This window comes from Camelus bactrianus, chromosome 6 (genome assembly GCF_048773025.1).
Source record: "Camelus bactrianus isolate YW-2024 breed Bactrian camel chromosome 6, ASM4877302v1, whole genome shotgun sequence".
NCBI classification, from domain to species: Eukaryota; Metazoa; Chordata; class Mammalia; order Artiodactyla; family Camelidae; genus Camelus; species Camelus bactrianus.
This window is the reverse complement of record NC_133544.1, coordinates 34,344,480-34,356,797: the sequence shown is the minus strand read 5'-3', so window position 1 is coordinate 34,356,797 and position 12,318 is coordinate 34,344,480. Positions and strand designations below refer to the sequence as shown.

Sequence of the window (12,318 nt, the reverse complement as noted above, 5' to 3'; positions counted from 1 at the left end):
TGAGCCGTTACGTTGTTGATGGAGAAAGGGGTGGAGCAGAAGGATCTGGGGCAATCAGGCCAGACTCACTAGGGGAGCTATCGCTTCCTACATTGCCCCTGGAAAGAGCAGCTCAAGACATACTCCCATAGCTGCTGTCCAGGGCTCAGGAGGCCAGAATGAAAGTGCTGCTGTGGCCAATAGCCTGAATTGCCTCTCAATACCCAAGAAGCTGGAGATTGAACCTTGGAATAATGCTGCTCAAAAATTAGCTCACTTTTAATGATCTTACTTGTCAGCAGAAATAGCTTGAGAAAGGGCAGGAAGAAGGTTTTTGCCTTACTTCTGACTTCTGGATCTCATGCAAGCACATCTAATCAGAGGAACCTAATTTATATCTAGAATTCTAGCTGCAAGAGAGTCTGGAAAATATCGTTCAGTTTCCAGTCTTTGGGGTCCAGGAAGATAAACTAGAAGTGGGTAGAGTGGGGGGCTAAGTGAATTTGTCCACCACAGACACCTGAGTCTTCCTGAAATAAGGATGAGGTCAATAATAACGTGATGGTCTGCAAGCGGCAATGGACTCTGGATTCAATTGTCAGTGTTGGGTGAAAAGCCAACTGTAGAAAGAGGTCCTATGACCAGTTCTGGGCTCTCACTCTTTCTAGTGTTTGTGCTGCTACCCACCATGTCTCTGTTCAAGAGTATCTTGTTAGTCTGTCTGTGTTAAAGCCATTAGAGCACATTAGTAAGGAAAGCCCAGCACTCTGGATAACAGAAGAGACCAGGGGCATAAGATATATTCAGTGTCAATGCCCAGAACCAGGTAAGAGCTATTTAAAATGCATAATAGGTGCTGATAGTTAAATGCATGGGTAGAATCTCTTTTCTAGGTACAATTTTTTAAAAATAGCTATAGATTTACTGCTTTTTCCTTCAAAGCTTTTGCTGGTCTCTTTCCCTGTCTTCCTGAGACTTGGTGAGATCTGAACAGTTTGTGGGGAAGAACATGGTGCGGCTGCAGAGAATGGTGCGGAGGTGGATCGCACAGTCATGGCCTGTTCTACCCCATGCGGGAAGCTTTAATTTGCATACTGGGTGGTGCCAGGGGAGAAGGACAGCATGGTGGCTAAGAAAGCATCAGCTGGAGGGCATCAAACTGAGGTGTGACTTCAGGGTCTTTGCCACTTACTGGCTGTGAGTTACTGAAATTTTCTAACTCTCAGTTTCCTCATCTGTAAAATGGGGTCATAATAATATATACGTTCTAGGTAGGGATACTGCATATAAAGCTGTGATGTTGGGGATGATGCTCTTGTATCTTCATACATTTCTATGTAAAAGGAAATGTGCCAAAGAGGAAATTCTTACAACACACATTTAAAACTGAATAGGGAAAAAAAGGCAAGTCCCAATTCTGGAATTGATTTTATTCCAGAAATTTAAGTCAGTTAGGCATTTATGACATGATTTTTCGTAGACTAGTACTGCAGTTTAACTTAAAGTGTATCGGGCGTACTGTATCTTTGCAACCAAAGGAATAGAAGACAATGTTGCTGTGATGCTATTAATTAAAGCAGAAACCCGAGTGAAGACAAAAGTTTTTTGTTTACCTAGAATGTTGGTACTTGAGGAAAAGCCAGTTTAATTAGGAAGGGTTCAGAAAGTGGAAGGTTCTTTTGTGAAGATTCTGAAAGGGACCTCTTGGTACTTTCAAGGGCTTGAGATGCTGACGACATTGGGTCTTCATTATGTTCCACTTCATTACGCCACTAGCAGGACTTTGGCAGTCGTGGATACGGTTTTAGTCCCCATAGGCAAGAGGATAAGAGAAAGGAGGAGGGAACAAGGGCTTGATGAGGTAACTGAGCAGCATTAGAAGAAAGACAGGGAGAAGGAGGAAGGATGCAGGCTGGGAGATGAATGGGCCTGGTTGCGGGGAATGGGAGAGGGGGCTGCCAAGTGCACTCATCTCCCCAGTGAAGGTGGAGGGTGGGCAGGGGTCGCCCCAGAGCCCTGCATCAGGGTCCACCCCCAGGGAGCTGCCTGCCAGGGGAGAGGCATGGGTAGGAACATGTGTATGTGAGGGCCACACATCCTATGCTTGAGACCCTCTCAGCTCAGGGCAGTGACCTCCTCTGTAGAGAGGGGACATCAGTCCTGCCCTGCAGGGCAGCTCTGATACTGTGAAGAATGATTCCTAGGGAAGCCCGAAGAAAAAGGGGTTGAGCCTGAGTGCTGGGAACTTCTCTTCTCCAGAATATTGACAGCTCTAAATCTTGTTGGAAACAGACAAAGGCTGGGATTTGGCAGTGAGAATCTTTTGCCTCAAAATGTATCATGAAACAAAAGGTAACTTGGAACTTGCCAACTTGATCCGGTCAGATGACTGTTCTGATATTTAAAAATTTTTTTTCTAAGCAAGACAGAGGACAGGTGGACAAAGAATAGACAAAGTTTCTCTCCTCTTTTAGGATTGTCAAAGAAATAAGCCACTGAGATGTAAGTTCCCCTCCTCAAACTTCTGAGGTACATCCTTGGTGAGGAAGGCTCAGTGAGAGGCAGGTTTTGATCTGATAGGCAGGAGCTAGTGGTTGCATTTGTAGAGAAATGAGACTCCATGACATCACCCCCCAAGAGTGGCTAAAACTAAAAAATGCTGATTCCCCCAAGTGCTGGTGAGGAGGTGGAGGATACATTCTTGGTGGGAGGATAAAATGGAACAACATTTTGGGAAAAGGCCTGGCTGTTTCTTACACAATTAAACATGCACTGAAAATCCAGCAGTTCCATTCTTAGGGATTTACCCAGAAGTTTAAAAAAAAAAAAAGACCTGGGCAAGAATGTCTGTAGCAGTTTTATTCATAATATGCAAAAATTGCAAAGAGCCCTCTTGTTCTCATGAATGAATAAACAAATTAAGATATATTTTATAGTGGAATACTATTCAGTGATGAAAAGTGAATGATATTAACTGAGGCATTCAACAACATGGAGGAATCTCAAAAGCATATTGAGTACCTACTGCATGATCCCATTTATTTGAAGTTCTGAAACAAGCAAAACTCATTTACATATACTGAAAAGCAGAAGGATTGCTGCAGGATTGGTATTGGTATCAGGATGGACTAGGCAGGAACATGAGGGAATATTCTGGAGTGATATTTGCATTGTCCATTTCACTGTATGTAAATCTTACCTTAAAATAGAAAAGAACCATAAAATATTGAACTCTAATTAATAAAATGCATGCTGAAATGTTTAGGGGTAAAGAGCAATGATGGTGACAACTATGATGGATTGATGGATAGAAGAATAGATATATGAGAGGGCAAATTCAGGCTACTGTAACAAAAACACCATACATAGACTAGGTGGCTTAGACAATAGAAATTTATTTCTCACATTTCTGGAGGTTGAGAATTCCAAGATCAAGGTGCCAGTTGATTCAGTTCCTAGTGAGAACCCTCCTCCTGGTTTGCAGACAAACATCTTGCTGTATCCTTAGATGGTGAAGAGAGAGAACATCTCTTTCATGTCTCTTCTTATAAAGGCACCAATCTCATGCATGAGGGCTCTACTGTCATGTCCTAATTACCTCCTAAAAGTCCCATGTCCAAATATTATCACATTAGAGATTAGGACTTCAACATACGAATTTAGGGAGGACACATACCTTCAGTCCCTAGCACAAATGGAGCAAAATATAACAATTGAAGAATCTAGGTGATGGATATATGGGTGTTCACTGTATAATTATTTCAAATTTTCAGGGTATTTGAAATTTTTAGTTATAAAATACTGGGCATAAAAAGTTGATCTGGTCTGAAATAGTTCATCTGGGTCAGGTGCTAAAAATAAAATGAGTTTTAGCCATTGATAGTGGCTACTGTGGTGGGCATTATATTATTTTTTATTATGTTGACATCTCAAGTCCCAACCTTATTCCCCTGACTCAGCCTTGGAAAGGATAGACAGGGTACCAAGAAAATAAACCTGAGGGCATCTTATGTACCATCCTTCATAAACCACATCCATCCCAAGACAAAGTGTGTGGCTAGGCTTTTCTTTATTTCTAACTTTAACCTTTTCTTTAGATAGACAGACAGATTTTTATATTGACATCCTTTCTTTCCTTACCTTTCCTTCCTTCTTTCCTTCCTTCCTTCTGAAAATGCTCATATTATAAAATTTTAAATATGTATATAAAAACATATATACACAAATAAATATAGACATATAAATGTATGCTTTTTTAAATCTTAGATGGGCTAGGGAAAATGAAATAGGCTATTTGAAAATTACTGAAACTATCCCATAGGACCTATTCAGAAATAACATATAAACGAGGTAACAAAATGAACTAATCTTAGCTCAAGTCAGGTAACACCATGTTAGGAACCATTCAAGGCACTTTCAAGGGAAAACTTGAATTAGTACATGTGGTCAGTGTTGTCATTGTTGCTGTTAGATGGTACAGGCTAGTCTACAAATTTGATGGCAAGGGGTAGTGCACGCATCTGTACCTGGCAGATGGTCCAGCCACTTACAGTGTCCAGTAGACATCTGAAATCCTGATATGCATTTACAGATGCTTTGGAAAAAGTTACCATTGAGAATTAGAAACATTTGATTATCTTTCTAATTTGCCTTCATGGGAAAGCAATTCACTAACAGTTTAGCAGCTCCATTCTGTTCTTTTTTGGGGCCTGCCAACTGGTTATTGCATGGTCCCGATATTTGATTTAACCTCTCCGAACTTCATTTCCTTCCTTATTAAGTGAGTTTAACAAGCTAATGTTACTGATACAAGTCTACATTAAAAAAAAGTTAGCTATTCTGTTGGCAGGTTCTCTTTCTCCATCCTTCTGCATTGTGGTACTGCATTGTGTATATGTGTGTATATATACACACTTGTCAAAAATTATCATTAAGATGCTCCCCTCCAGTTAAAAACAATAAGTTCCCCAGACTCTCAGCATGTGCATGATTCACCACATGTGATAATTACATCCCAAATGATAATACTTAGGACAGCAGCAGCATATTAACCTCATTAGACACTCACAATGGCAGAGACTAGAGGAAGGAAAAACACAAAAGCAAATCAAGCTGCCTCGTATTTAGTGTGAAGAACCAGTGGGATGCAGGAGATGGGTACACTTTACGGATGAAGGGCAAGAAAACAAGGACTACGTGGACATGACCAGATAGGGGACATACCACCTTCTTTTAAAATCCTGGTCCAGTGTTAAGTATAGTGAGTACTTATTAATAGCCACTGTGTGCTTTGAATTAGAGCCAATTCACATGAAGATTTCTATGTTGCACTAACTTATCAAGTGCATAGGTGATGTTCCTTTACTTACATCAACTCATTTAATTCTCACAATATCAAAGTTAGAAAATCTGAAAAGTAATAGGGGGGAAAATACAGTTACCGTGGCATATGAGATACACCTCAATAAAGCTGATTTTAGAAAAAAACCCACAGCTTTCTGCAGAATAATGACAGACTAAGGACGGACTTACTAACAGCGATGATAGAAGCCCAAGGACAAGGGAGAATATCATCAAAGGCTTAAGAGGAAAACTCTCAACTTGCTATGCTTTTCAAGTGAAGGAAAAATAAATCTCTTTCAGAAGATTTGAAAGGGCTTATCACTGGAAGAGCTACTAACTGATGTTATTTCAGGAAGAAAGAAATGGAACTTTGAAGGAAATAGTGAGGTGGAAGAAGGAAAAATGAACAAAAACAACAAAAATGTCAACATGGAGGTAAACATTAGCCCCTATGTACTACAGAAAACTAAAACAGCAACAATAGGAAACAACGACTAGTACCGAGACCACAACAACAACGTGGAAATGAGATTCTAGGCAGAAATAAAAAGATGCGAAGGATGCAAAGAGGAGATGGAAGTTGAAGAAATCTGAGGCCCTCGTGTTGTTTAAAAAGAGGGTAGAGGTACTGATTTATTTTAGATGTTAAATCAAGTGTACATGTTAACATTTTAATCCAACTTTCTAACCAGCAGAGGGAATAAATTAAAATGAAAGTTCAGTTAATCTAAGAGAAAGCAGAAAGATATTTAAAAGCCTGCAAAATACAGAATAGATAGCACAAGCCACAACAATAAAAATAAATCAAAATATATCCATGATCATAATAAATGTAAAGGGACTAAAACTGCTATGTAAAAGATAGAGACAACATTAGATTAATATTTCTCTTCCTCCTAATCTTTCCCTGTCCCCATCCTCACATCCTGTCACATACACTGCAGTTTATATTGGGCCCACCTAGCTTCATAACATATAAGAGGAAAAAATACTCATTACCAACAAATTGGGCTTAGCTCAGGAATGCAAGAATGATTTAACATTAGGAAAAATCTAGTGTAGTTCACCATACCAGCTGATTTATGAGAAAACCTGATTATCTCAACAGCTGCGAAATAAGCTTTTGATAAAATGCACTATCCATTATTGATAAAAATAACTCACAGCAGATGAATAATAGAAGGGGTGTTAGTATAGGCAAGGCTATGATGCAGTATCAAATCCCGCAGAGCTCGTGGCTTCCAGCGAAGGTTTGTTTCTCCCTTGCATCACAGTCCAAAGTCAGGCAGGTGACTCTCCTCCAGGGTATACAGATTCTTTCCATTAAATGAGGTGATATTACTTTCAAAATGTGACCTGCATTGTTGTCATGGAAGGGGAAGAGACAGCATGGGAGATTTCTGGCTTGGGTGGGAGTGGTTGACTCTAGCTGTGATTGAAGGTACTATTTATCACATCTCGTATTCCATTACTCAAAACTCAGTCACGTGGCCCAGTCAACTCAAATCTGATGTGGAGCCTACATCCTTAATTTGATACTTGACCTGAATCACTATCACATTATTCACCTGAGAAGGTTTACTGGGCCTTTGTTGTTCGACACCTTTTAAAATCCATCTCTTGCTCTATGGAGGTCTAGAAGCAGTGAAATGTTCCAACCACAGAAAAGTCTGAATTTCATTATCCTCTGTTTTTCCTTACACATTGGCCAGTTCTTTCCCAAGCTTATTTTTCACGTCTCCCCACCCCCCAAATGAAGTCAGCAATACAGAAGATACACTTTGAACATTCTGTTTTTCAGTCTTAGAGCAATAAACATTAGGCATATGCTCTTCTTCCAAGGTATAGCAGGTGGCAGTTTAACCATCACATAATAGGGATGATGGGTCTCCACTATTCTAACCTCTGATAGTATTTTCTTCATCATCTGGTACCCAACTTCCAGGCCAATGGTTTTTCCTATGTTTTTATTTTGGTAACATTTCCATTCAGATTACCAATTACTGTATCAGTCAGATTTTGTTGGGAAATTACAAAATACTGTAGGTATCTTGAGTCAGGAGTTGTTTGTTGAAGGTTTTAAGCATGGAAAGGCAGGGGTCTGAAGGTCAGGAAGGCCCTCTCCAGGAAATCCAGAAGTACAGGCGTCACAGGAAAGATGCTAGTCTGATCTGAGCTGTGTGCACGTGAAAGGGATGATTCCCATAAGGACGTTTGACACTGTGAGTAAGAACTCCCCTTTGCCACCTGCTCAGGCCTGTGCACGTGCTTTCAGCTGCATGTAGAGGATTGTGGCTTCCACTTTCCTTCTACTTTCCAGTCTCATACAAGTAGCTTTCATTAATGGAATCTAATCGGGATCTTACTGGTAGGAGATTCGGGGGGAATGTAATATTAAGGCTTTAGGTCCCTTTGGTAAAGGAAAGAGCTTAGAAAGGTGTAAACAGTCTTAACTGTCAACAACTAATATGTGGTACAGAAGGGAACTTGCTTAACCTTGATAGTGTACATTCTAAGAAGATAGACACTAGCCACCATTCTTAATCCTGAACTCTCTTTAAAGTCAGGAACAAAATAAGGATTCCCACTAGCATCACTGTTACTCAACATTAGACTGGCAACAGGGCAATTCAGTAGATTAAGAAAAAATGGATAAATACAAAAAATACAAGAAAAATCTACAAATTTAAACTAATAACATGTTTTTTATATAAACATGTTTCTAATATATCAGAGACAGTTAGAAAGTAGAGTTTGACACACTAACAGTACTTATGGTACTGAAGGATAGCATTAATAATTAGATGAGTAAGAAAATTATGGAAAAAAATCACAACACTTTTTGAAAGACACAAAAGAAAACTAAATAGATAAAAACTGTTTATTGGTGAGAATAATCTATATTGTGAAAAACAACAGCTCTCCCCAGATTAATCAATATATCTAGTACAATCCCAGTCAAAATCCCCACAGAGTTCCTTGGGGGGTGTATTTTTCTTTTTTAAAAAATAAAACTTGACAAACTGATTCTCAAATTCATATACAAGAGCCAGTTAAACTAAGCAAGAACTTTTAAAATAGTTTTTTAAGAGATGATAGAAGGAGTCTCCCTAGCAAATATCAAGACATATTATAAAATGATGATAATTAATCTTATCAAGTTAGGGGAAGACACTAAAGCTGGACACTTGATATCTGACCAACATTGTATCACAAATCAGTTGGAAGATAATGAAGTATTTAATGAAAAATGCTTTCCACATGGAAAAAATAATTAGATCCCTACCTCACACCACACAGAAAGATCAATTTCAGGTGGATTAAAGATCAGATGTGAAAAACAAATTCTTAAGACTCAGAGAAGAAAATGTGGGAGACCATTGAGTTCCAGTAGGATTTCCTAAACAATTTTTTTAATGCATCAAGTGAAAAGGAAAACACTGATAAATCTGACTACACAAATTTAAAGTATTTATACTATAAAAATCACTATAAACAAAACAAAAGGATAAGCCACAGGCAAGAAGATATTAGCAATCAAAATAACAAGATTTTGTATCTAGAATTTATAAAGAGCCAGCAAACCAGTCCTAGGTATGTATTAGAGAAATTTTCAAATATTGCTACAATGTAAAATATAGAAAAATGTTCATCAATATCTTTCAATTCTTGGTTATTATAAACCATTAAATGTTCATTAATTAGGAGAATGGATAAATGAATTGTGGTATGAATTCACTGGAACACTATACAACACTTAAATGAATCACAGGTGTATATATCAGTATAGGTAATATAAAAATGTAATGCTATATGAAAAAAAGGCAAGTTTTGGGAAGACATACAGTAAAACATTAAATAGCTTTTTTAATGTGCAGAATACTGTTAAGTATATTTTGGATATCTTTATTTACAGCTAGTTATATAGTGAAAGGCTAAAAACATACATGAAGATGATAAACTCCAAATCCAGGATAGGAATTACCTTTAGTGAGAGGAAACCAAACAGGATCAAGAAGGAATACTCAAGGATCTTCCATTACAGTATTTTATTTCCTAAGAATCAAACAAAAGCAAAAAGCTCTATAGTAGATATGACAAATGCTAAAATAAATATCCCAAGTCTACATGGTGGGCATTTGGGTATGTGTAATATTATTCTCTTTTATGTATGTTGAAAATGTTTTATCATTGTTAATAAATTAAGAGATGGAGGTTAAATGACCGGATGCCTTATCATTGCCCAGAGAATTGTGGTGCCCCACCCTGACCCCTACCCTGAGGCTGAGTCTTAAGTATGTTTGGTAGAACATTATGCAGCGCTCTGGCGGGTGTTTTGTATGAGCTCTGTAATTAACCATCTTGGTATTATGTTGTTTCTTTGGAAAAATGACTTCTGAGTTCCAAATGACATACTTTGGTGCCATGATAGATTGGTGATATTGTAGTGTTACAGTTTTTCTGGTGCACGTGGTATCTTCCTTTATGCAGAAAGAGACAGGGGACCTGTAGAGCAGTTGACAGGGCTGGGTCAGAAGAGCAGTACCCAGGACTATCAAGGGATTATGACCTATTCGTCTTTTTCTTTTCTTTTCTTTTCTTTTCTTTTCTTTTCTTTTCTTTTCTTCTTTCTTTTCTTTTCTTTTCTTCTTTCTTTTCTTTTCTTCTTTCTTTTCTTTTCTTCTTTCTTTTCTTTTCTTCTTTCTTTTCTTTCTTTCCTTCTTTCTTTCTTTCTTTCTTTCTCTTTCTTTTTCTTCCTATTTCTTAATGTTCTCTCTTTCTCTTGCTCATTCTTTCTTTTTTAATTTTTTATCGAGGTATAGTCAGTTTACAATGTTTTGTCAATTTCTTGTGTACAACACAATTCTTCAGTCATACATGAATATACATATATTCATTTTCATACTATTTTTCACTGTAAGCTACTATAAGATATTGAATATATTTCCCTGTTCTATACAGCATAAACTTGTTTATCTATTTTATATATACCAGTCAGTATCTGCAAATATCGAACTCCCAGTTTATCCCTTCCCACCCACCTCCCCCCGGCAACCACAAGCCTGTATACTATGTCTGAAAGTCTGTTTCTGTTTTATATATAAGTTAATTTGCCTTTTTCTTTTTTAGATTCTACATATGAGTGATATCATATGGTATTTTTCTTTCTCTTTCAGGCTTACTTAGAATGACATTCTCCAGGGCCATCCATGTTGCTGCAAATGGCATTGTCTTATCATTTTTTATGGCTGAGTAGTATTCCATTGTATAAATATACCACAATTTCCCATTCAGTCTTTTAATGCTGGTTTTGAGTTGCTAGAGACACTGAGAGGCATCTGACTCATCATCAGAAAATAAAATATTGCTCAGTGTTGTTCTGCAGCAAGTATTATCAATTCCAAAGAATTACAACAGAGCTCAGTTAAGTTGTATATTTCCTTGACCCTTTCTCTTCCATTCTGATTTGTGCTCATCAGAATAAGTCATTGAGCCCCCAAAGACCCCAGCCTTGCTCCCCACTGTTTCTCGCAAGTAGAATTTTCTGGGCACAGCCTTTGCTCCGGCACATGACTACCGCTGATAAAAAGATTCCCTTTAGAGCTGGAACAATCAGCAGCAGTTCTCTTCTTCTGGTCAGGTGTCCTCAGACTGGATTGTTTATAAAATTATTATTTTCCCTTTTTGTCACACTCATACAATTCAGCTTCACTGATGGTGGTCTGGTAGTAAATAGCCTTTCTTGTGATTAGAAAATGATCTCCTGACAGGATGAAGCTTGAAATTGCTCTCGTTCTGAAATGAGCCGGTCTTTGTCTGCAAGATGAATTTCCATTCCCACTGCCATAACTGGCGGCAGAATCGCCAGGGCAGTTTGGTGACTGGATTGAGCTTTTCCTTGAGGAACCATGTAGCTGTACAGCTGCAGAAACACACTTTTACTCCCCCATCGTCGGTTTTCTGACAGCTTTTTCCGCAGAGCAGTTGGAAGAGTGGAGAGCCCTGTTTCTGAGAGAGAGAAGTGTTTTCACACCTGAAGTGTAATTTCACACCTTGTGTTTCTCAGCAGATAAGTGCATAAAATAACACATCAAACCGGAATAGAAAAAGATCAACATAGAAAGGAAACTGCAGGTTGTAATTTGTTTGCTATCTTACAATGCGCTTGTAGAGAACGGCAAATTACAGAGATCTGGGTTTACACTTTAAAAAGTTTGACTGGTTGTTAGGTGGGAAAGTGAGCAGTCAACACTAATCAGCTTTTAGCCTGTGTTGAACAGAATGTACAGGATGATAAAATTCAGGAAATACTGGACATTTAGATTTTTTTAGGATAGGACACACACAAATTAGTGGTAAAAGTTTGTAGTTTAGAGAGGGTCAAGAAATTGATAATTTTTTTTATTATATTTTTATTAAAATCATTTAATTTATTGTAGGAGATAATTTTATTGGTAATTATCCATTCAGGAATCTTAGCAAAATAGTCTATGTTAATACTTCCTTTCTATAAATGACTTAACATGTGATGCTAGTCAGCATCTCATAGCATCCTAGTGCAGGGGTTATAAAATGAGGGGTTAGCTGCATTTTAAAAGTCTGAGGACTTGAGACCCAAAGAAAAAGAAGAGTGAGCCTCCTGGATAGTCACAAGCATTCATTACAAAATATTTAATATTTAGTAAGTGTCTTTCACATGTTAGATGCTACACCAGGCATGGGGGTACAGTGGTAAACACGGCAATCCCTCTTTCTACCATTGGGAAACTGACAGTCTTGCAGAAAAGTAAATATGCAATAGTAATACTGGGTAGTAAGTGCTGAGAGAGGCTAAAACTAGATTTTGGTGGAGCCTATAGATGGTCAGGGTGAGGGAAAGCAGTCAGCAAATATTCCTGGATGGAGTGACATCCAAACTGAACAAATAAATAGAATGAATAACCACGTGGAGGTGGATATCATTGGGGACCTCAGGGCACGTATAATTTGTGAGGA

General features: G+C 38.1%; 1 protein-coding gene across 1 annotated transcript in view; it reads left to right on the top strand.

The window, feature by feature from the left end:
- Positions 1-12,318, top strand: part of SYT16 (synaptotagmin 16) — a 235,865-nt gene that overhangs the window by 209,556 nt on the left and 13,991 nt on the right. The window lies entirely within an intron of this gene.